General features: G+C 44.4%; 1 pseudogene; it reads left to right on the forward strand.

The window, feature by feature from the left end:
• Window positions 1–20,810: 20,810 nt before the first annotated feature.
• LOC127664268 (uncharacterized) lies at window positions 20,811–20,927 on the forward strand (annotated as a pseudogene).
• The last annotated feature ends 5,852 nt before the right edge of the window (window positions 20,928–26,779 follow it).

Below are 26,779 nucleotides of genomic sequence, written 5' to 3' on the forward strand. Positions count from 1 at the left end.
CGTGAATCACTCCCATATCCTGTGAATTATTTGATGCCAAGAACTGTGATGTAACTCACGAGTGAAACTGACTGGAGGGCTGGGGAAATGACTTAATCAGCACACTGCAAGCACGAGGACTGAGTCTAAACCGCTGAGATGCATGGAAGTCAGGTGTGTCATGTCATACGTGCTTGTAAACACGGTGCTGAGAACCAAACTTGCTGGTTATCTCCAGAGCTCGCTGGCCAGCAACCGAGGCAATGGTGACCTTCAGGTTCAATGACAATCTGTGTCTCAAAAAACAAGGGGGAGAAGGATTGAGGAGGATACCCAACATCAAATCGTGACCTCTCTATGGACATGCACACATGCACACACGCACACACAATTAGGGGAGAATCACTACTGGAGTTGGTATGATCTGATTTGTTGGCTAACATCTGCTTCTGTTTCCTGATGGCAGCACCTACGAGTTGTAGAAGGAAGCAGCCTTTTCCTGTTATTGACTGTAGCTAAAACTTCTCCAAGGCAACAGGGTGGAAATGAAAAATAGCATCTCAGCACTCTTGAAAATTAGTCAGCACTGGCCACAGCACCTGCTGGATGCCAAGGACAGCAAAGGCTGGACTCACGTCCCAGGAAGAAGAAGCCTTCTTCGCAAAGAGCCTTCTAACATGGCAGTCTCTTTACACAGAAGGTCTGATAGTGATGAGGAAGGGGGAGGAAGCCCAGGCCACTGCTTCTTCCCTGGATCCCACCCCTGTGCCACTAAACACCCTGTGATTTCTAGAGCACTTTCCATGCTCCCTTTGCAACGCTGTTCTGCTACGGGCTGATGTGTAACCACTGAACCAGTGGCACTGGAAGAATCACCCTGGGGGAGCTATTGACAGTTGGTGGCTGTTAAGAGAGGAGTCGGTTTTCTTTAAGGATGTTGCCCCTGGGAGGTCAACTATGCTCCAGAACATGGCCTCAGACCCACGAATACATGGGCAGCACAAAATGGACTCGGTGGGTTACAAAACAAAAATAAATAATAGGAAACAGATTTGGGATGGGTGGAATGGGGTAGATCTGGAGAAATTGGGGGGAATGGAAGGAATGCATATAATCAAAATTCATTTTGCATCTATGTGTGAGACTCTTAGAGAACTAATAAAATTTTTCTTTGAAAAATTACCCTGAAGGCCCCAGAGATGGCTCAGCAGTTAAGGGTATTGCTTGCGAAGGAGATGAATCCATTTCCCAGCATACACATCAGATGGCTCAGAACTGCTGTAATTCCAGCTCTAGGTGATCCAATGCCCTATCTGGCCTCTCTGGCCTCTGCAAGCACCCATGTACCTGTGTCACACACACACACACACACACACACACACAGAGAGAGAGAGAGAGAGAGAGAGAGAGAGAGAAATCTTTAAGAAATACTGTCCTGCTTTTATTGTCAAAAAAATCCCAATTAACTAGAGATTATACAAATAGGAAGATGAGATTTAAGCTGGTTACAGTTTATTCAAAGCAGCCAGAAGGTTAGTCAGTGGTCAATTATTATGCTAATTAATAACGTATTGGCTTACATGTATGGTGGGGGTAGTGGCTTTTGAACGCAGGATCTCATACATATTAGGCAAGTGCTCGACCATTGAGCTACAGTCTCATTTACATATTCTTATCTACTTAGCACAAGGGGTCTGTGCACCTGCCCCTGGGTGTCAGTCTCTTTTGGCCCCTCCTACCTGGTCCTTACACAGACGCAAAGCTTTTGTGTTCCTTCCACTCTACTTTGAATTCTGTTTCTAGAAAGTATCCACAGGCTGTGAGCCACCCACCATCTTCAGCACTGACTTGAGTAAAATGTATACTCATCCCCACCCCAGACTCCAGTCTCCTGTGCTCTAGGCAGAGCCTCTTAGAAAACAGCCCGCTTTCTCCTCTTGGCCTTGATCACTTTTCCAGACTCCTCCAAGGTCCACTTTCAATATGGTAGAACATGTCAGTGAGATGCACCAAGAAACTCATAGCGAGTATAGCTGTGTGATGTACAGAATGGCTATACTTTCAGTTTGGGATGAGTGAATTTCTTAAACATATTACAAGCAAAAGTGAAAAGAACAAAGTAACAGAAGCTAGAAAAATAGATACCAACGCGTCATCAAATCAGGACTTTATCATGAAGAGACCATTGGCCACCTGGGGATTTGGGGCGGCCCAGAGCATGTACATACATTGCGGACTGACTGTTGGCCACCCTACAGACAAGAGAAGTCCCTGCAACCTCATTCCCTAAAGACCAATCAGTTTAAAAGTCACTCACACTGTTCGGCCAATCACATTGTGCCTAATGGCTGCTGCTCTGAAAACTATAAATCTCGCTGAATGAGCTGTGCAGGGTTGTTCTCTCTCTCTCCTCCCTGTGCAGGCAACCCCAGCATGCTGGAACAATAAAATCCTCTTGCTTTTGCATCAATCCCAGGCTCTGCTTTGGGACACTCAGGGGGTCACTCGGCTGGATGTGAGGGGCAGGGGCAGGGGCATCGCTTCTCTGCTGATCTTTAGTGAAACAGCTCTTTCATACACTTTTAGGGTGAAATATATATATATATATATATATATATATATATATATATATATATATATATATATATACACACACACACACACCTTGGAGAGTGGGAAGGGTTTTTTGTTTTGTTTTGTTTTGTTTCTTGTTTTTGTTTTTTTTAAGATGAAGTTTCATTGGCTGAGGCTTAAGGTATCAGAGATACCTCATTTGCATTGAGAGGCATTACAGGAAGTTGAGCCTGTAATTTCTCCAGGGACTGCCATTACATTACCCAGGAAGAGTGCAGGTTGGGCTCCCAGGATCAGGCAGAGAAGGGGAAACCCACTAAAAAGGGGGAATCCTCCATTTTGGACCCAGCTCAGGAAAGCTGTCTGGGCACGGTCGACTACAACCTTAGCAGCAAGGTACAACAAGCTTTCTACAACCTTAGCAGCAAGGTACAAGCCTTCTCTCCACAGATCTTGTGGATTCCCATTCCTGTTATGAGCATTTTTATACCACGGGATAAACAATAGCAACTCTACTGGGAACAGTTTACTTCCCGGCTGTTCTCAAATGCACAGTATTTTTTAATACTCTTAGCTGCTTGGTATATTTCTCTGTCTCTGTTACACAGGCAGAGGGTGAACCTGACTCAGAGCAGAGGTTTTTGGAGGAAATAAAGAAAGCCCTACTCATTACCAGAGTCTGCTTTAACCGATCTTAAAGAGCACATGAGCATTTCCAGCATATTGTGACAGGCTTTTTCTCCCTGTCAGTGAGTCAGGTACAGGTCATCTTAGACCAGATTACAGGTAGATAAAGGCAGGTTTATTAGGCGGCAGCTCTCGGGTGAGTTCATCAATCTCACAGACAGGGGTCAGTGAAGTGAGGTCAGTGAAGTCGTGAATCAGGGCTGAAGCAAAGGGGGTTTAAAGAGGGGAGGGGAGGAGCGCTGCCTTGTCAGAAGAGCTGGAACTGTGTCCATACATGGTCAAAAACTGAGCCCCTGAGCGAGCACTCTCGGGAGGGTTGCTGAAAACTCGGAGACAGGAGCGATGACATGCTAGCCCAGAGTTTTCTCTGAGCAGCAGGGGAATTTTCTCTGTGCAGGTGTGGTTAGACAAAGGAGGACAAACAGGGTTTCCCAGCTTGTGCAGGGCTGAGCAGGGGCTCCAGCCTGACATAATGTACCACCCTAACCCCACTAGGGCTACATGCAAGAACAGAGCGTATGCCCCCCAAGAACAATACAATGCGACACCCAAACGCAGGAGAAGACTAGCTTTATGTAAATTACCCACAAAGCCTCATTACACTGCTAGCTGGAAAGCTAGGCTTTTGCTGTCCTCCGGCTGGGTTCCGCTTTCAATAATGTCTTTCTCTTCCTTGAGAAATTAATTCTATCAGTCACTAGCCACGCGTGCCCAGGTGCTCACGTTCCCACCTGCCTGTGGTAGAAGAAACCAGAAATCTCAGCAGGTGCCCTAAGGACTGATACCTTATCCCTAATGATGATGCTCCTTCCTACCTCTTTCAATTATCCCCTGGGTCATGAGCCAGAGCATGGCAAGACCCAGAGACGCAGAATAATCAGGAATGTTCGCTACAGGGCTCGAGCAGTAAAGCGTTTTATACTTTCTATGAACGCATGAGCCTTGACACACAGAGCGGCATCCACAGGGGAGAGCCGGCTCACATGGCATCCACAGGGGAGAGCAGGCTCACACGGCGTCCAGCTGAGCTAAGCAGAACCAAGCCATAATTGGAGAGACTGAGGTCTAAGCAGAAACACCACGCTTACAATCGGACTTGGCGGTGGAAAAAGGAAGCCCTCCTGGAAATCTGCAAGAACAGCCGTAGGAGTCAGAGAGGCAAGCAGAAGGTCAGAGCCAGGATGCTTAGATTTTACAATGAGCTCCATCATCTGTAAATCAGGCTCTCTGTGTCATAGTTTCCAAGGTTTTAAAGCTGGTTACCTACTTTTTTTTCTCTGTGTATTATTTTTTAAATTGAATGTATTTATGTGTGTCTGTATGTGGAATGTACCAGATTTCTGCTTGAATGAATTAGCCAACTCTTAAGCTTTCTAGTATTGTAGCTCATCTCCTCAAACTACACTTTTTATCTCCCCTCTAGGAGTCTGTTTATCTTTTGTCTGATTATAGCCTAGAGGCAACCATTGGAAGTCAGTATTGTCTTGCCTGGCATCTCCTTTAGAGACTGCTACTGCTGGTTTAACAGACAATAGGGATTAATTTCCTTAGAAGGTGGGGGTTGAGATGCATCCTCTTCTAAGGATGGAAAGACTTAGTCTAGATAAATCCTCCAGATCAAAATTCACAGGCCTCAGTTGGGTCCTCTGACAGCTCTCCATCCCAAGTTCTCAAGATTTCGTTTTTTACTAATCAGAAACTCTGCGAGGCTGGGACTATTATCTTTGTAATTCAGCCAACCTTATTATGAGGGCTTCAGTTTGATTTTCTGATTTTTGAGCTCTGGGGATGCTGGGAAGAAGACTGTCTTCCGGGGCACACATAGAAACCTGTGCATTGGACCTGGACAGTTGTTTCACTGAATTCCCCATTTTCTTTTGCCACTCTACCATGAGCTACTGTAATTTGGTTAATTTTGTCCCTAAACTCACTCTTTCCTTCCGACATTTTGTCCAGCGATGCTAGAAGCAAACAGGCAGCCTACTTATTTTTCTTATCTCTCTACAAATTATCAAAAGTTTTATGTACAGAGTCATTAGATTCCTGGTTCCGCATAGCAAGACTTCCATATATTTCTAACCAACTGTCTCAGTACCACCAGGGGAATCTTCAGTAACTGTAGGTATTGGCAAATTGACAAGCCTGCGCCATGTACTGAAGAAATTCATCTTTATAATTCTATTTCCCTATAATTATTTCTGGTACCACAATGTATATGGTGATATAGGAGAATGGCTCCCTACAGGGAATGGAACTGATTGGATATATACATTATAGAATTTCTTATGTATATATTATATATACAGAATAAATATTATAATTTATCAGTGTTCCTTCCAGGCTGTGGTCCGGCTACTCTAACAATGTCTGTCTCCCAAAGGAAATCTGAGAATCCAGAATGATGTCTCAGCTGGTTTATTATGCATCACCAACGAAGCAGGCTCTAACGTCAGGTAGGCAAAGGAGAGGGCAGGCCGGCCAAGAGCGAAGAGTAAATGCTTCCTTCTTCCATGTTCTTTATATAGGCTGTCTCCAAATGGCGTGGCCCAGCTTCAAGATGGCTCTTCCCACCTCAAAATATCCAGATTTAGGGTAGTGTACTGCGAATAGTCAAATAAAAAAAATCCCTCACTTTAGGGTGATTTAGCAACCACACCTGACAATGTCTGCACTCTCAAGATCAAGCCTGCTTAATTCAGTAACTATAATGGACATCTGGACAGCTTCAGGTGTCTCTCTGCCTCAGACAGAATACACATAACCCATCTCGTGAAACTATCAGATATTGGTGGTTATCTATACGCATTACTGCAGATCAGAGTGCATCCATCACTGTAGATCACTGTGCATCCATCACTGTAGATCACTCTGTATCCATCACTGTAGACCATTGTATATATTACTCTATTTTGATGCAGATTTATTATGGTTTAATATTGTATATCCATCACTGTATCTCATTGTGTATCGGCTACTATGTATCACTTGTATATCACTCTGTATCTATTGTATATATCACCACATATGACTCTACGTCACTGTGTGTGTATTGTACATTGACTGTAAGATGAATCATTTCAGAGTGTCTGAACAGACACCTAGCTTCCACCAACAGCAAAGCTGAGAATGTCACCAGACAGCATCTGAGGCCTACAGCTGCTATGTTGTAACTAACACATTTGACATTTTCCCAACATTTTCAAAAATATGATTGCTTTGTACCTTTCTTTGTTATGTTGCACTGAAAACTTCATTACATTGTTACTAAACTGATGTGCAGTATTTGGGGTATCCTAAATTTGTGTTCCCAGGTCATGGCCACTCATATTTGGCAACAGTTCATAATTTTCCACAACCAGAGACTCATCAAGTCTGAAGACTCATGATGAATGAACTCCTTTGTTTGTTTGTTTGTTTAAAACAGAGTCTCCACTGGTTTCCGACTCACTGTATAACATAACCTTATACCTGTGGCCTCCTGTCTCTGACTCCCATATTTTGAGCATACAGGAATGTACCCCCTAGGCTTGGCTGCCACTGAACAATATCACTTGGGTTGGTTCAATGGCTCAGCCTGTGAATGTACTTTTGTTGCCAATCCTAACAACATGAGTGTGATCCCTAGATCCCACAGGGTATAAAGAGGATCAACCCCACATCAGAAACTCTGGCCTCATCAGAAACTCTCTCTAAATAGATGTTAAGAAAGTGTCCCTCAAGTTGCTGAATGTCTGTGATTTTGACTTGTGCTGCCTTGAGAATGCTAGTTTTCAAGAACAGTAGGCACTGTCTATACCCACAGTAGTATGTTTTTGTTAGTACAATGAAATACCTGGACCTAGGTAACATTAGACATAAGAATATTTATTTTGGCCATTAGATGTTCATTTGTTTGTTCATTTGTTGAGTGCCTAGGCTGGTGTCAAGTTCCTGTGTACCAGAGGATGTCCTTAAACTTCTGATCCTCCTGCCTCCACTTCTTATTGCTAAGAATACAGACATTGCCATGTACCAAGTCTTTGTGTTAAGAGGGTCAATAGCTTTGGGCATACTAGGAAAGAACCCTGAAGTAGCTCCCATTTGGAAACAATGTGGAAAGATTACATAGATACCCACTCCAAGCACTATAGCAACTTTCTTGAAAATATAAATGAAAATTACTTATAAAGGAAATATTGGCACAAGGAAAACTATGCAAAATAAAGAGAAACGTCTCAATGACTGATTACTTATAGGCATATTTTATAAATCACACTCATACGTGGAAATTTGAGGGTATCTTTGAAGGATGTGGAGCCTCTCGCAGCTCTTGAAGAGCTGTGCTGGAGAGGAAAGGCGTGGAGCTGAGGTGGCAGTTAGAGTTCCAGAAAGCTCTCCAGCCACCAGAGCTGCCCAACGCCCGTGGTTTCTGGACTGTTGTTTACAAACTCAAAGAATGAAACACAGGCACCACAGAGGGTGAATTTTAGGAAGACGTTTATTACAGATGCACTGACAGGTGAAGGCACAGGAGAGAGAAAAGATAGACTGAGCAGAGGAGTTGCTCTTCTATGGCTTTCTAAAGCACTTGCTGAAGAAACATGGAGGGGGTGTGGTCAGTGCAGTTGGCTCAACCATGAGGGGTCCAGTTTTAGTGACACCTTCACATACCACTTCCAGGCAAAGAGTAAGGGCTGAAAAGCAACCAGAGAGCAGAACTCTTCCTGCATTTCTGGCCTCCAGTAAGGAGAGATTCTTAGAACTGCTGCTGTAGGCTCTCTGGGCTCCTTATAAGTTTCTATCTTCTGTGCCCAACACCATGATTGAAATTATAAATAAATACAGAATCAAATGACAGAATATAGGCTTAGGAAGCACAGGAGAAAACACAATATCTTGGTGTTGGGCTATGGATGGAGCCAGTGGTTCAAAAGGACAAAGGATATGGTACTGGGAATTACAGAGTTTATTAGGAGAGTTATTCATACCATGGACAGACAGGGTGGGGGTGGGAGATCAGCATGTTGGGATCCCTGGAGGCAGCCAGAACTCTTGTGGCCAGGAAGGGAGTGTCAACTGACACTTTCTGAGGACTGGAAAGCTTCAGAACAATGCCTGAAGTCAGGCTTTCTGGTTCCCAGGCAGGATGTAGGTAGTGCCAATATTGCCAAAAACTCACTTCCAGATGATAAATCCTGTCTGTACTAGCTGGTGACTCACAGACAGCATCTCAGTAGGATGCGAGCCTCAGTGTGTGAGAGGAAATCTGAGCAGAGGCCAGATTTCAGCATTACAAAGTAACATGAAGAGTACACCCTCAAAAACATGGTGATTAAGCATCCCAGATCTTAAAACTGTTTCTGGGACCAGAGGTGGAGTGGAAACAAAGGGGAGGGAGGAAGGGGAGGAGGGAGAGAAGAGGGAAGGAGGAGTGGATGGAGGGATAGAGGGAGAGAAGGGAAGGATAGAGGAAAGGAGGAATGGAGGGGGAGGGCGGGAGGAGGAAGAGAGAAGGAAGGAGACAGAGAGGGGAGGGGTGGGTAATGGAGGAGGAGGGAAAAGAAAGGATAGTAGAAAAGGGAAGGGGAGGGATGAGGAGGGGAAGGGGAAGGAGAGAGGATGAAAGGGGGAAGAAACATCTGTGGAAACATCAGTGCTTGTTACAACCATGAGAACAGGCAGACTTGAAAATTAACAGGCATTCAGTGCAAACAGGCCAAGTAAAACCAACAATCAAAATGTGAAGGGAGCCCTGGAGAGCCTGGCAGATGCAGTATAAGTTATGCAAGTTCTGTGAAGTCTTAAAAGACATATACTAAAACTCACATTCCAGGGTAGATCTCGGCCTCAGGGAGAATCTACTGGGGACAAAGCCCACACTGAGAAGTGAAGTAAATGAAGAGGAAGATAAAGTTTTCAGAAAAGTGAAACTTCTGCTTTTCTTCTTTTTACCTCTTTCAAGGAATGCTTTCCTTAAAACTCTGGGTTCCCCAGTGTTTGGGGCTTCTTAAATCTCTCTCTAAACTCTCCCTTCCCACTGTGTGACTGCTCATCTGCTGCATGGCTGACTCCAGCTTAAATAGTGTGGCCTTTCCCTTCTTCCCTCAGCCCCCTCTAGGAAGCCACTGCTTTTCCGTTTACCTGCTCTGATTGTTTTTCTAATAAATTTGTCCTTGAGCTTCCATTTGAGTCCACTAGTAAGTTCTTCTATTAACCAATTTAAGAGCCTCACGAAGGAACCCAGATTTCCCTGTGTCAGAAGATTTGAGAAAATATAATAGAATCCAGGGCACTCTAATAAAATCATCTCAGAAACAAAAATATAATAATGAAAAGAAGACAAAACATAAGCACAAAACAACATGACATGTGGTCAGATTGCTTAAAAAATAAAGAACTGGAAGTAAGCAAAGACTATAAAGGACAGGGAGCAGACATGTTGCAGGGTTTTCCCTGTCCAATTACATTAGGGCAGCAGGAGGCCTGTGATTGGACAGGGAAAAGGGAGGCGGAGCTAAGAGTTGCTGAGCTGAAGAGCATGGCAGAAAGGAAGGAGGAAGACAAAATGGAGGTAGATGTGAAGCAGCTGGCTTTAACCAGCCACAGGTAGTTATGATACCATAAGGTTAGAATAATTGGGATAAAGCTATTACCATTATCAATTGGTTCTGAAATTATTGTATTGGCATCTTGTAAATTGTGATTTTATTGATACATAAATCTGATTGGTTGATTATAAGGTTCTAGAGTTTTGCTTTACTTGGTTACTGGGATATGAGACTGCAAATGGAGGAGAGGGTAGGAAATAGGGGCTCCAGGGACAAGCGAGCCAGACACGGTGTGTGTGTGTGTGTGTGTGGTGTGTGTGTGTGTGTGTGTGTGTCTAGAGAGAGTTGACTTCGGAAGGAGGGCAGGAGCACAGGAGTGCTGGAATTGGCAGGTTGAGAGAAGCAGGAGAGCAGAGGGTTGGTGGGTTCATTTTTTAATATTTCCCACAACATAGACTTTGATTTAGGATTTCAAAAATGAGCAACAAATGAAAAAATTACTGAAGATATAATTCAAGGAAACTTTTCTGAGTCAAAATAATACATGAATCCACACAGCACATTTCATGCCTATAAACTCTTACCAGAGTGGTTAGAGTCACAACCTGGTCCCTGGTGGCCCCAGAAAGCTAGGTTTAGCTACCTGTCCCCAACAGGCCAACTGAAGAGATGAGTGACAGCAGAGATTTAGTCAATGTGACCACTCTGACTAGCCAAATAAAGAGGCCCAGTGACTCTTCATCCCAAGTCCATCTCTGGGGCCCAGACATCAGGCTTGGGTTTAACAGACAAAAGTATGCATAACTTAAAAGTCCTGGCCAGAGTGTGGTTAGGCCCACTGTCAATGTCCTAGCTTCAGTCTCTTTTGAAAAGCAGCTGGACAAATTGTCAGAATTGTGTGACGTCTATTCTTGGGACAACCAGCGTTCAGCCACTTTCTTCTCTAAGCACAAGATTTCTGGAGAAATATGAGTTTCTTAAAAACCATTGATAACCAGACAGAGGGACACAGTGTCTCTTTAGATTATCTTTATTCTTGACAAGATGGTTACAAAACTATAACTAAGAACATTAGCAGATGCACATCTATTATTCATATTATTGCAAATTTTATTATAGTAAAATTTCTGTTTCAGGAGTGGTGGTTAGAATGAGACTATCCCCCATGTACCGGCTGGTTTTCTGTGTCAACTTGACACAGGCTGGAGTTATCACAGAGAAAGGAGCTTCAGGCGAGGAAATGCCTCCATGAGATCCAGCTGTGGGACATTTTCTTAATTAGGGATCAAGGGGGTGGGGCATTGTGGGTGGTGCCATCTCTGGGCTGGTATTCTTGGGTTCTATAAGAAAGAAAACAGAGCAAGCCAGGGGAATCAAGCCAGTAAGAAACATCCCTCCATGGTCTCTGCATCAGCTCCTGCTTCCTGATCTGCTTGAGTTCCAGTCCTGACTTCCTTTGGTTGTGGAATGTGGAAAGTGTAAGCTGAATAAACCCTTTCCTCCCCAACTTGCTTCTTGGTCATGTTGTGCAAGATAAGAAACCCTGACTAAGACATCCCATAACCTCAAATATCTGAATATTTGGCGCCTAGTTGGTAGAACTGTTTGGAAAGGATTAGGAGGTGTGGTCTTGTTGGAGATGTGTCCCTGGAGGCAGGCTTGGAGGTTTCAAAAACGCACACCATTTCCAGTTAGTTCCAATCACCTCTACCTTCTTTTTGTGGATCAGAAGTAAGCACCCAGCTACTGCTCTAGTACCATGCCTACCTGCCTGCCTGCTGTCGTTCTCCCTGCCATGATGGTCATAGACCCTAACCCACTGGAACCCTGAGCCTCCAGATTCAATTCTTTTTATTAGTTGCCTTGGTCATTGTGTTTTGTCACAATAATAGAAGAGTAGCTAAGACACTAAGTAAAGGAAAAAGGGAAGAAAGAAAGGAAGGAAGGAAGGAAGGAAGGAAGGAAGGAAGGAAGGAAGGAAGGAAGGAAAAGAAGGAAGGAAGGAAGGAAAGAAGGAAGGAAGGAAGGAAGGAAGGAAGGAAGAAATGAAGAGGAACTGAGGAGAGGTAGAAGAGGTAGAATGGGTTACTTGGTAATTTCTGGTGAAAGTTCAAATAATATGTAAGCTTAATAAATTGCTGCACCAAATGGATTCTTTGACCCAAAGTTTTCTCATTAGAGTATTTTTAAACGTTTAAGAAAATAAAACCAGTGATTCTATCTAATCCAACTGGTCTGAAAGTTGAACATGACTGGTAAATTCAATTCTTATATAAGAATACAGGGAGTAGTGTTTTCATGATTCTCCCCTGAGCATCTGAGGAGTGAGCTTTAAACAGCCTGACTGCAAATTCAGCACTGGACAGGGTGTGAACCAGCAGCTCTGCTATGTGGCACAAGGCATGGCTGTGAGGAATGCAGGACAGTGCACACTCATTTCCTGCTGGGAAAGTGGGGAATTATTTTCATTTTTAAAAATAAGTGGCAGAAGTGGGTGGAAAGATGGCTCGGTGGTTAAGAACATGTATTATTTTCCCCCAGAGGATTTAAGTTTTGTTCCAAAAGTCAACATAGTTTCTTTTTAATAAGCACTTATAACTCCAGCTCCAGGGGATCCACGTCTTCTGTCCTCTGTAGGAACTATACTCATGTGTGTTCACCCATACACACACACACACACACACACACACACACACACACAATTAAAATTAAAGAAATCTTTTTAAAATAAGCTGACATTTGGGCCTGAGAAATGATTAGGTTGGTAAAGTGCTTGCTGAACAATTGTTAGGAGCTCAGACTAGATCATATAATGCCATATAAAGTCACATAGTGTCCTGTTTGATGTCATGCACACCTGTAGCCCCAGTGCTATGGGGGACAGAGGCTGGAAGACCACTGGAGCTAACTCCAGGTTAAGTAGCAGACTCTATCTCAAAGGAATAAGGATGAGAATAATAGAGAAGTGTACTGAAGTCCTCCTGTAGTCTCCGCAGAAGTATGTATACCTCTAAACACATGTACATATATAACAAACACATATATACATACACACACATATATACACGTAGACACACACATACACACATATATACATAGACATACACATACATACATACATACACATATACATACACAGACACACACAGACACACATATACACATATATACATAGACATACACATACATACATACATACACATATACACATATACAAAAAGACACACACATACACATACATACACATATACATACAAACACAGACACACACACAGACACACATATACACACACACATAACACACATACACACAGACACACACAGGCACACACATACATACACAGACACACAGACACACACACACACAGGTGTACTTGACCTAAGCATGGTGTGGTGACTCAATGTTCTACTGTTCACAGAAGTGGTGAAAATACTGGCAGGAGCAAATTAATCATCAGCTATTTCAAACACTGGAAAATGTGTTCGCCAGCTCAGTGTTAAGTGATAAATCAACTTAAGAGAGGAAATGTTTATTTTGGTATAGAACTGGAAAGAATTCCCAATGGTTGCATCATTAACAGTGGGAACTCAGAGGCATGCCATAATTAAACATATCTGGAAAGGTCATCAATTAACTGGACACTATTGACAATGAAAAGAGAACAGAGTAGAGTAAGTGATTCACAGGACCAGAATGGAAAATCCATGGGAAGCCCAGCTATAAATGACCAGCTACTCCCAGAGCATGATGGAGCCTGCGACTATGACAGCAATTAGGGCGCAAAGTGCATGTGTCTATGTGAAGACCGAAGGTTGATTCTGAGTATCTTATGCTCTGACTTCCCCCTCCCCTCTCTCTCAGACAGAAACTCTCACTAAACCTAGAGTTTGTAGTTTTAGCTACACTAGTGTCTTAGGGTTTCTATTACTGTGAGCAAACACCATGACCAAAGGAAACTTGCAGGTGTATTTTATCTTATACTTCCATGTAATAGTCCATCACAGAGCAAAGTCAGGGCAGGAACCTGGAGGCAGGAGCAGATGCAGAGGCCATGGAGGAGTGCTGCTTGGTGGTCTGCTTGTTCAGTTTGCCCTCTTACACACTCTCAGGACCAACAATGGGGCATTGAAAAATCTACAATGGTCTGAGCTCTCCCATGTCAATCACTAATTAAGAAAATGTCTCACAGGCAAGCCTACAGGCCAGTCTTCCTAAGACTTGCTTCAGTTGAGAGCCCCTCTTCCCAAAGACTCTAACTTATGTCAAGTTGACATAAAACTACCCAGAACAAACTATCTAGCCTGTAAGCCCCAAGATTTGCTGATTCCATGGCTATCTGAGAATCACACTGGCAGGCCAAGAGTATCCGTGGGACAGTGTCCAGCAAGGCATTCTCAGGTACACAGAGGCCTGGGGAAGCAAAGCTGTCTCTAGAACCTGTGAAGAGAGTCCCCATTGCTTTGATTATCACAGTTTTATTTTATTCTAAGAATATTACAAACTATGTTGACTAGCCGGGTAGTGGTGACACCACCTTTAATCTCAGTATTTGGGAGGCAGAGACAGGTAGATGTCTGAGTTCAAGGCCAGCTTGGTCTACAAAGCGAGTTCCAGGACAATCATGGCTACAAAGAGAAACCATGACTCAGAGAAATCATGTCTCAAAAGACCAAAGATAGATAGATAGATAGATAGATAGATAGATAGATAGATAGATAGATAGATAGATAGATAGATAGATAGATGTTGGCTAGAGTCATAGAATTAGTTTGTGGCTATCCTCTTCAAATGGAAACTTTCTCCTCTGCAGATAAGAAGGCTCAAAAGCTTAGAGAAGCTAACACAACTCATCACCCTTGGGGAACTCAGTTATAAGATTCAAAGGGCCCCCCCCAAGGTTTTACAAGAAGAAATTATTGCTGAAGAAGAGGAGACTCTGTGGTGGAGAGGGCCCCAAGTTATGCACTGAGCTTTGTGAATGGCCTGACCCTTTATCTAGAGTTACAGTTGTCTTTGAGTTGTCAACACTCCTGTAAATAACTCAATAAACTCACTGAATCACCAAGCTTGACTTATGCAAATCATTTCTTTGTCTTTTCCTGGTGTCCTATCTGGAACTAACAGAATGTTTTTATGTCTCCCCAGAAAAATGTCACACAACAGGGATATTGTTGTAGAAGAAGAAATGATTTACAGTATTGCATTTTAAATTTTCCACAAAATTCCTTAGAGCCCAGGAGCAAAGTTTGGTAGAAAGTAAAGCCCAAATATTCTTAGAATGTTTTAGTCTATAAGTCAGCTGTGTTTCAGGTCTAAGAGGTGATATATAGAGGATGAAGAGCCCCGTGTAGGTATGAGGAAGACATTTGGAATCATGTGGGAATTCCCTCTCTGTACATCAGGAACAGCACTGGGGTCACACCTGGCTTTCCCTACCATGTTTCTTCTGGAGCGTCCTTCCTACAAGACTTGAGGTTGAATCCCTTTCTCTTCTTGTAATGACTTATATTGATTGTCAATGCACTTTTTCACTTCATCGCTGCTCTAATCATCCTAGCAGTAAAGAAGCTATTCTAGAGAGACACAGATGCCCACTGGCTCCTGTTAAACAGGAAGTTACTTGAAGTCTCTTTCTAGAAGAAGCTAAAGCCTGGTACCAGCCAGAGGAGGATGTGGTGGGTTGAATAGAAATGTTTCCCATAGGCTCATATATGTAAATGCTTGATCATCAGCAAGTAGCACTACTTGACAGGGAATATAGGAGATGTGGCCTTGTTGGTGGAAGTGTGCCATGGCCATGGTGTCTCCTCACAGGAATAGAACACTGAAGGCAAAGGAGCTTGTCTCCTAGGAAGAGATTTCACTCATCTTTAACAATTTATCAAACCCCTTTGTGGGAGAGACAGGAGCTCAGACAATGTTGGGTCAATGATGGGAAAGACAACTTCTTTCCAAGGTCCTCTAAACTCCATACGCTGACTGAGGTGTAGGGTGTCAGTAGACTTCTTTATTCCTCTTCCTAATGGGATCATTAAGTAAATCTCTTTTCCCAACATTTTACTTGTCTCTCACAAAGTACTCTGTGTCTTTAATTGGCAAGCAACTAATCCTGATTTGTTAGGGCTTCCAGCCCTGGCTCTGACCCTAACAACCCTGCAACATCTATATCCTTTCCTCCTTACCCTTGCCTCCGTGAGCTGCAGGGCATAGTTAGAAGGCCCATAGATTTCTCTAGCCCAGAAGCCAGAGAAGCAAAGCACCTATGTGCTCTCCATGTTTGAATGGAGGGCTCACAAAGCCTCCCTTACCTCACAGTGAAGGGTAAACTGAGGGCAAAGCCAGCCTCACCACGTCCCCCTTCTCCCTCCCTTTCCTTATTTCTTCCCCCCTCCCAATTCAATGTCTCTGGTCCTAGTGCAGGAACATGTAGAATTTATCTTTCAAAGCCTCTTTGCTGTATTCTTTGTGATATTGGCCTGAAATAATAACCAAGGGAAATGAGTGGAATGGGATGTCTTTGAACATAACAGAGTTTTTTCTTGCATTGGGTGAGAATATCTTATGGGAAAGGAGACTAAGGTAGCAGGTAATGAAAGACCACCAAAGCTACTTCAGAGAAGCAACTTAAGGGTTCTTTGTCTCACTAACTTGAAGAATAGTTTCTTTTTCTGGACAATAGTTTCAGAACGGTTTTCTTATAGGTAAGCACTTGAGAGAAATGAAGCAAGCAGGGATCCCACGAAAGAGGAACAGGTTAAGAAAGGGTTGCCCCTGGAAGTCTCTGTTTAGAGACTGAGAAGGGTTTTTGTGTGCAGAGACATAGAGGTGAACTAGTAGATCTGGCAAGTCCAACCGTATACCCTACCAGCTGTTGACTCAACTGACCCATCCCGGTATCTAGGCTGGAGTTAGCGGTGTATCTTTAAGGGTCAATGAAGTATCTGATACACAAAGTTTCCCACATCTATGTTCATTACGCTGATATATAAAAGGATAAGAAAGATTAAAGATAAGAAATAAGAATGTGAACCAATGTCTCTAAAAGTTTTTTGACACAATTGTTACAAGTGCCAATAGAATCAGTGACATTTCTGGCCTCTGTCCAGCACAAAGCTAACTGTCAAGGACGAGAAACAGAGCTGCTCATATTCAAGGTCTGTGCCATAAGCTGAATGGTCTACATCCTTATAGACTCATCACATCTGACACAGCTTGGCAGGGAGCATTTTGTGTAACTCCCCAAATTATGACGTTGTCTTTTAAATCTGCTTGGCTTCTACTGGTGCATTCATTCCAAGAGGTTTTCATGGAGGTTCTATAACAATCTTGTAGGAAAATGGCATCAGACAAGCAGTTGGATGGGTCTCTCCACATAACTATGGTCTTGACTCTCCAAAGTACTGCATGAGACAGTGAGCGCTGTGAGGAGCCATTTAAACCATGCTGTCGCCCACTCCAGCATCTAACAAAAGCATAAAGGCGTGAAACTTAGTAGTTGTTACTAAGTAACTTGAGTAACTGAAGGCCTAACTCTTGACCCACTCTGCATTCCACAGTAAGGTTCCCACTACCTATAAAGAAATAAGCTCCTAACTCTAGCAATCTATGAGAATAATACAGAATCCTCTTTCAAAGGGGAAGATGTTATTCCTAATTGAAGACAGTTTGGAACTGAATACTTCACTGACAAAGAAAAAGAAAATGTGGTTTGTTTGTTTGTTAATAGATATTAGTAGTCTTGGTGGCCATTAAAGATAGACTCCTCTCTTATAATCAGCTGCAGACACCATGTCCCCTTTCCCTGGTAACGCTAGAAAGGGAAATACCACAACTGCTCTCTTAAGATTTAAAATGCATGGGAATCCACAGAGGTACCTGGACTTTATTGAGCCATATTATGGGAAAGTTACTTTCTTCTGGTCTAAAGAAGAGATTGGCAGCTCTGTCGTTGGCCTCAGGCAGAAGCATGATGTTCTAATCTGCCTGAAAGATTAGAAGATTACACACTATGTGTCTGCTTCTTAAGAGATAATCCAACTGAGTCTGTCGATCACCTGACCAAGAGAACACCTCAGGAAAGCTGATTCATATGAAATCATGCTAAGGAAATGGAGAAATAATTATTCCCCTAATGAGATAATGGACTCACGCACCCTGGAGTGTCTTCCTCCAGGCAGTTCCTGACAGATCTTCACTGGCAAACGCATTCCAACTCAAAAGCCACGACTTCCCCCACCCTTCCATCCCTCCCTTGAACACCAGCCATTTTTCCAAGCAATCTTTCCCCGACATTGTGATTTCTCAGTGTTTCTGTGAAAACTCTCTCCCCCTTTACTGCGGACACTAGCTCAAAGGGCATTTTCCTCCCCTCGGGAGCTCCTGGTGTTTACGGTTGCCTGGCCTGTTATTATTCTATTCAAAGGCTCTATATAAATGGCCCTGAAACTTCTGTCTAAGTCAATTTTCAAATTATTTTTATCAATAAGATCCCAAGCCTGCAACAAAGAATCCACTTGACATGTTCACGACGTGTAGCTGTGTCTGGGTCGAGATATTAACATTGGCTTCTACATAGCAAATTGCTTGCCTTACATTATACTCATTTATGGGTAAACAGGCATGTTTGCAGAGAGATGTTATAAATGTGCTTTACACAGGACTCTGGAAGCTTTCATAATCTCTAAGTCTGGGTCAACTTGGATTTACAAACTAAGACAATTTCATTAAATTAGATAAAAAATTAATCTACTGTAAATCATACTGCTTTTTTGATGGTTCTCCAGAAATTAATTTACAATTACTGAGGAGGAGAAGAAGGAAGAAGAGGAGGAAGAAGAGGAGGAGGAGAAAGAGGAGGAGAAGAAGAAGGTGGGAAAGAGGAGGAAGGGGAGGAGGAGGAGGAAGGGGAGGAGGAGGAGGAGGCAGAAGCATGATAAGTACATTAGCCCTGATGGTCACCATGATGGGAGAAGATGGCACATGCATTTAGAAGAATACTAGACAATTAAAGCACATGTGAACAGAATCACTGTGCCTGCCCCTTTGCCTTCCTAGATGTCATCACTGCCTCTCTTTGCAGACTTTCTGTTGGTTTTCTTCAGTGGACAATCTCTAAATAAAGTCCCACCAGAGGGGCTGAAGAGATAGCTCAGTCCATTAAAAGATTGCACACAAGCCTGAGAACCTGACTTTGAACCCCTAGCACCCACATAAGAAATGGAAGTAATGGCGGATGTCTGTAACCCCAGAACCTGAAAGGAGGAGGCAGGTAGATTCCTGGAGCTCATCTGCCAGCCATTCACAGGGAATTGATAAACTTGGGGTTTGATGAGAGACCCTGTCTCAAAATATAAGGTTAAATGGTTAAGAAAGACGCCTGTTTACCAGTCTAGTTGGTGAAACTGAGAAAGCAGGCCTTAAAAATGAGGAGACAAAAGTCTCATGCAATTGCCAACTTTATTCAGAGCATCAGAACATTTATACAGTGAGGGTTAAGAAGAATACATGAGTAAGAATCACAAGGAGAAGCCACACGTGGCAAAAACATGTTTTGTTTTGTTTTGTTTTTCCCCATAGAATCACATGAAGAGCAAAGACTGAGATAAACTCACTTCTATATGCTTCACCCAGGAGTATTATAGTACATTCCACGAACAATTCTGATTTGAAGAAACTAAGGTCCTAAACTTCTTGGAGTTTTCTCACAAACACTCAGAATTCTCCTCACGTGGCTCCATCCTTGTACAATATTCCAACAACACCCAAATATCCACTTCCGGCCACTATACACATGTGTACACACATGCACATGAAAGTGCACACATACATACATAAACATATGTGCATTCACAAGCACATAAAAATATCCCATCAGAATGGGCCCTCTGTCCTGACTGCAGATGGTTATATGCAGTCACTTGATGGGGCAACATGTTTCCTGCCTACCCTCGCTGTTTCTCGTTCCATCTACTTCCTAAATTGTCTTTGACCATGGGACACGCTCACACAAAACCTCCAGAGAGTACACTCATCTACTCTCACTTAGTGCTCCATGTACAGTTATTAAACTATCTGCAGTCCATAGAGTTCGAGCGTTACAGAATGTAAGTGACTTCTCTGATTGCTGCTTTTATGCGTATTTTACGTATTGCCTGCACACATGTATGCAGGTGAGATCATCTGTGTAGGGGGTGTGGAGGTCAGAGGTTTACTTCATGTATCTCTCTTTGCCTTGTTTCTTGGAACAGGGTCTCTTATTGAACCCAGAACGTCACCGTTTGGTCGCACTGGCTGACCAGTAAGCCTTGGGGATTCATCTGCGTCTGCCTCCCACCTCAGAGTTCTGGGGTTACATTCTGGTGGCATGCTCTGCTTTGAAATGGCTTGTGGGACTATGGGCATTCTCAAACTTGCCCAGCAAGCACTGCTACCTCCTGAGCCCTAATCGCCACTTTTCACCACCACCCTCAAACTCTGCTTGTCCGTCAGTGAGATTTTATGAAGAGTCATTTGGGGTTATTGAAAGTTAGCACAGCCAAAGCATTCTTCTTACCCAGAATAGCATGCGTTCCCTTCTCATCCTGAGGCAGGCGCGTGATTTCAGGGATGCAGATGAGAGTCAGGAGTGCTGGCTCCATTATCCTTACTTTCCTCCTTCACTGGAGGCTGAGCTACCCTGAATCATTGCTAGAATTAGAAGTGGATCTCTGTCTGGTTCACTCTGCTCTACGCTTTGAAGGCTATGGGCTTTCATGGCTCAAAACACCATAAACAACCTCCTTGGGTCTCCAATTCTCTACTCCATTGGCCAGGCTTCCTACAGCCTATCTATCTGAGATTTCCACTGTTGGGTATTGCCCAGGTAGTCCCATGAATCATGGCCTCCCTGTCTAGTATCTATCACATGAAGCTCATGCTGTGAGGGTCCCTGTAGACCTCCTCAAACACCCCCCACCCAAGCCTGTCCACCCATGTGTTAGATTCACATCAGTTCCATTTGTTTCAAAGGCTGATCCCATATTAGAATACCTTGACTCCCTGCCCCTCGAAGCATTGCAGGGGTGGCTGCTGTGTCACACGTGGGTCAATAGAGGAGAGAGGCTATGTCTCTGCTCAGTGTTCTGACCCATGCACATCTGCATGATTAGTCGCCTAACTTTTCCTGGAAAAAGCAAGCCTGAAATACCGTAAGTCTGGCATGACACAGACTCCTGCAGCTTCCAGGACTGGGAAAAAGTCAAAGATGAGAAGAACCTCACCTGGGACTGAGAGATCCGGGCAGGAGTGAGCCTGAGACAGAAGACCTTGGCAAGTGGTCACTTGGTCTAGCCTGGGGGTGGCGCAAGCCTGAGATGACCACCAGACCCACACCATGGGGCCAGGACTGGAAGCTGCCCTGAGATGACCTCAAGTCAAGCACCAAACAGCATTGGGGGTGCAGACCATACCCAACGACCCTTCCTAGCACCATAATGCACAAGTGGGGCTTAGCACTCCTGAGACCACTCCTGAGACAACCAGACACTCAAGTGCCAGCGAGAGGAACAAGTAAGTGTGAGTGAAATGGAAGAGAAAGAAAATTAGAAGGATGTGGGCACGATGGGGAGAGGCAGACCTGGAGACTCCAGTGAGGGGCAGCCTAATGTGAAGGAGCAGCCCGTGATACCACTTGGCACCAGCCTGGCCTGGGCTGCCTCGTGGGCTACGTCTGAGTCTGTGGCCATGCAGCAGTGGAGAACTGTAGTCACCAAAGGCCAGGTGGAGATTCCTGGTTTGGGCTGCCACCCAGGGACATGTGGATGTCTGAGGGGTGTGCAGAACTGACCCCACCTCTCACCTGGGCATTGTGGGAGCGCTGGCCCTGGAAGCCATGAGAGCTGGAGAGCTGATGTAACCACTAGCAGGAGTACGTGGAGAGCAGGCTCCACACGTTGTGGGAGTTACACGTGAACTGGCTAAGGATACCAGTGTGGGAGACATACCCCTGTGATGGCATGGATGAGTGAGAACTCCCTCCTCCCTTGCAGATAACCACCTACAGCAAGCAGGTGACCTGGTCCTGGTGGCATGAGTGCAGGAGAGCTGTCCTGCCACTCACTAGCTGCAGTACTTGGAAGAGCAGAACAGGCCCTGCACTTCATGTGGCAAGCACAGTAGAGCTGACAGACTCTGGATGTCGGGGCATAGGTGAGCTGGTCCCAAAGGACATGAGCATGGGAGAGCTGACGCCACCACTTGTCTTCTGTGTGGTGACATGGTAAGGGGGAAAGGAATCCCACCCCACTCTCGCCACCAGTGACAGGAAGGATAGCTGGTCCTGAGGTCATCAGATCAGGCGAACTCTCTTCGCTCCTCCTGTGTTGCAGCACAATGGAGCTGGCCCTGGATGTGGGGGTTGTGGGTGAGCGAGTCCTAAGGGTGTGAGTACGAGAGATCCAGCCCTGTTCTTGTCTGTTGGCAGGCAGGAGAGCTTTCTCTGGGGTCATAAGATTGGGAGAATTGGCCATGTCTCTCACGAGCTGCAACACTCAGGAGAGTGGGACCTGCGCCTCACCGGAGCTGGCCCTGAATGTGGGAGTTTCTAGTGAGCCAGCCCTCAGGGCATGAGAGCAGAAAAATTCAGATAAGTTCAGATACCTCTCAGACTGAGATCCAGGCCTTTGAATTGACGCAACCCAGCATTTACTCCGTCTGAGATCTGCTGGAGCACACGAAGGGCCTGTCCAACAGATTCAGAACGATACGATCTCCATGACACAGAGCAACAACAGGGTGTCTTAGAGGAGTCCCAGCGAGGATCCAGTATTGAAAAGAGTAGCAGAAGCCAGAAGCCTCTTACCAAACCAAAGAGTCGTTGCAATGAACATTTGCAAGTAAAGTGAAGACGAAAGGATGTACTGTGGGGCACACTGGAACACACCACAGCTTCCGCAATGAGAGGTTTGTCTCTGTGGGTCGGGAAGGTTGCAAGGGTGGAAGATGAGTGTGAGGAGAGGGAGACACGAGAGGGATTTGGATGTACAAAGGGAAATTCACAAAGAACCAATAAAGTTAAAAAAAAAAAAAGAATACCCTGACTTGCATCTTATCAGGAGTCGGTGTTGTGTTGTGCTGTGTGCCCAGTATGTTGATCTTCCTGAGAACCCAGTGCCTTTCTTGAGATGAGGGGTGGGGGGTGGGGGAGCTGGGGGGTTGGGGGTGGGTGTTTCTTAGCCATGTTTAATACCCATATTAATATTCAAATAAAGAAGATAAGGACTCACAAAGGAGACAAGTCTCCGTTCATGTCTACAAGGGAGTTTCTAGGCTGGGTTGAGGTGGGACAGCCCGCTGTATATATTGGTGGTGTCGCTCTGTGCACTGGGTTCCTGGACTGAGAGAAGGAGGAGATGAGATGAACATTGGCCGCCATTTCTCTGCTTCCTGACTGTGGAAGTCACGTGACCAGCCAGCTGATACCCCTGCTGCATGCCTCCTTACCATGATGGACTGTAACCTCAAGCTGGAAGTCAGAATAAGGCTTTCCTTCCTTAAGTTTTTTTTTTTTTTCAAGTAAGGCATCTAGTCACAGCAATGAGAAAAGTGATTCAGATTCCACTCCACTCAAAATCTAGCCACACTATACCATGCATCTGGGACAGTCCTAGATAACAGGTGCTTACTGTCAATGTGTCGAACAAGCAAACAGAGAGACCACTTATAGCCCAAGAGGGATGGAGAAAGTTACCTGGACTCAGTGGAAATGAGGGAATGGTGTTGAGACAGGAAGAACGGAGCCTGGTGGTGGGATGATTTGAGTGATATGAGTTGAGTGCGAGCAAGGAGGAGATGACTTTAGGCAGAACCAATGTCTGGCACTAGCTGGTTAAGCCACTGAGGAAATTTGGCACCGAAATTATCATGTTTGATTCAAGATATTATTTAAGTTTTCAGAACATCACACTTTTGAGCTAAATATGACCTGTCTACACTAACTGTGCTATTGAGATGTAAGCACTTAGAAAATGTACCATTGTGCAGAGACACAAAATTCCTGCCTATAATAAGACCAGTCTCATAGAGTGAGAAGCCAACTGACTTCTCCACAAGCACAATGTAAGGGTTTCTAAGAGGTGCCTGACCCCATACGTCATGGTATCTAAAGTCAATAGATCTAGGGTGTAGAGCCGAGATCTGTTAGCAGCACTTCCTATTCACAACGTTCTCTATCTTTTGCATCGTGTTTCCCTTCATTTCCTATTAGATTCTGAATGTCACAGGGTTCTCATTATAGCCCTAGGGGTACTACGTGCCAGCCCTTCTAAGGAACATTTCCTTGAGAAGACTCTTTGATGAATGAACAGTCATTGCCTTTCTTCCTGGCTCTGACTCATTGGACCAGAATAGGAAATAACCTGAGGCACAAAAGAACAGCCTATTAGAAGAGGATGCTGTGAGACAGGCCTAATTTATTCCTCATCTTAGGATGAATAACACAACTTGGTCCATGGGCTAGACAAGTGTGATGATGTGACCCATCCACATAACTCAGTAAGAGTGGTTCTTAGGAATACTGAAGTCATTCTCTAGAGTTGCTGAGAGGATTTTCATCCACACCACTCTAGATATTCATGTGCTATCACTTGAACATAAGCTCTAATTTGATGAAGCTCATGTTAAAATATATTTCCTACTGTAAAACATCATGATGTAGCACCAAGTGGAACTTTTAAGATGTCGTTAGGCTCTGCCATCATGAGCAGTTTAATCTATGGTTTGATGGATGAGTGGTTAATGGGCCATCTCGGGAGTGGGTCTGCTGACAGCCACACCTAGCTGGACTGTTTTCTCATGTGCATCAATTCCATACCATGGGATTCTATAAGTCACCTTGGGCCTTGGTCAGTAAATAGAAAGTCATCAGACATGGCCTCTTGGTCTTAGACGAGAGCCATGAGCTCAAACAAGGTTCTTGTCTCTGTAACTTACTCAATTTGTAGTTATATGTTATTTACAATAGATTAAGATATCAGGCAACCTTAGGATCCCATAGGCTTGAAAACACTGTGACACAGAGGGGCAGAACCCATGAGAACTGAAGGATTTTCATTTTGTAGCAATTCCATCCAAATTGAAATATTCCTTCCCATGAGGTGGATGACATCTTGTGAGACTAAAGAAGTAAATTGACATCACAATTTCAGGTCAGCTGAAAGTACTAAGAAGCATCTTAATCCCGACCCTCCACCCCCCACCCCCACCCCCACCCCCGCAACATTCCCCCATGGTTATAAAGCAGTATGGTATTTCTGGGGATGGGAGACTCATCTCTGGCATGCTGCCCAGAGGAGACCCTCTGACCTGATGTGCTTCTTTCAAATTGTGCAGTTAGAGTCTGGTGTCAGGATGGGTGTCTGCTTCTCCGCTGGGGCGCCTGAGATCAGGAGAGACAGAAGGCGATCTGGGGATATCTTGCCTGGCTGAAATGAAAGGCTCTGAGGGGCTCCGGTCTGGCTGGAATGGCCAAAGTGTTACAGCTCTCGGAAGGGAAGCCCGTGCAGGGCAGGCAGCCAGCGTCTCTCTCACTACCATTGCAGAGTGAATGCCAGCAGCAGCAGGCAGGCAACTAAACAAGTGGCTGGGAGTAGTTACAACCAACAGCGAATGGCAGCTAGTAGCTCCCAGCAAGTGGAAGGTAGTGAGTGGGGCAGGTCCGAGGTCCAGCAATGAATTCTTCGGGAGAGAAAACTCTTCCCCAGAGTGTTAAGCTCAATAAAACAGTCACCCTCAGATGATTCGTGGTGAAATAACTTGTGCACTTTATTCCATGTGGATCAGGACCTTATAAACATTTTAGGAGTAGGGCAGGATCCAGGGGTGGATGCTTCCCATTGGCTCAGTCTGAGATGCTAGTGATGCTCTATTTGCATGGGGAAGGTGATGTCCCTACATGAATGATTGTCATGGCCCTCTCAATGGAGTGTTGTAGGTATGTGTCCGGGACAGGTAGATCTTGTCAGGGAGCTGGTTCCATGTCTGCTGTTCTCAATTCTGAGATTCCATGGGGTTTTGAACCTGCTCAGCATTACCAGCTCTTCTGTCTGGAAGCAAGGTCTACTTGCCTCACAGTCTGGTAAAATTGTAACTTTGGTGTGTCTTCCATTCCCCGCTGGGGATTAGTAAACAAATAGTGAGGAACAAGATATAAACAACATAAGGAAATGATACCAAGGATCAATGTAACCATGGAAACCAACCCTAGAGTGTGTGTGTGTGAATAGGATAACTTTGAAGTAAGGTAAATGCCCGATGAAGTAATGTGTGAATGCCTTTATTATGATTGACTAAGTATAGCTTAAATACCCTGGTCTGGCCACCGCAACTCACTTGCTCCCGGAGTCCCACAGAGATGCTGTAGTGCTGAGAGATTAAGTCCACCAACCCTGGAGTCTGTCACTGACCGAGACGAGCCTGCACCACGGACCAAGCACAAGCTGTACCCAACTGCAGAATAAGACATGGCGGACCTTACCTGATGCGTCGCCATGGAGGCAGGCTACAACACTGGGTTAGACTGAAAGTTAGTGAAGTGTGTGTGTGTGTGTGTGTGTGAATTCAATCCCATTTCGCTAGTTATTTGTTTATTGCTACTTATGAATAAACAAACTTTTATAACCTGAACCCCGAGTCAGAGGCTTCCTTCTCGCTTCTGTCCTCAATCCTGATTTGTGACACAAATGTTATGTCACCCCAGGAAAAGTTTCACATAATACAGACTCTCTTCAAACAGAGCTAGCAGATAAGACCTATACCATCTAGTTTACATTTGAATTTCAGATAATCAACAAGAAGTATACCAGTGTATCTGTGGCCTATTCTGTTGTCAATAAAGTTCAACTCTTTAGACTTATTTTTTCTCAACCTTTTTACCATCCCAAAATAATGTTGCTCATGTGTAGAGAGGAGATTCATGACTGAGATGTATAGAAAAATCATCAGGCTTGGAGTATTCCTCATATCCAGACTCGATCAC

This window comes from Apodemus sylvaticus, chromosome 13 (assembly GCF_947179515.1).
Source record: "Apodemus sylvaticus chromosome 13, mApoSyl1.1, whole genome shotgun sequence".
Classification (NCBI taxonomy): Eukaryota; Metazoa; Chordata; class Mammalia; order Rodentia; family Muridae; genus Apodemus; species Apodemus sylvaticus.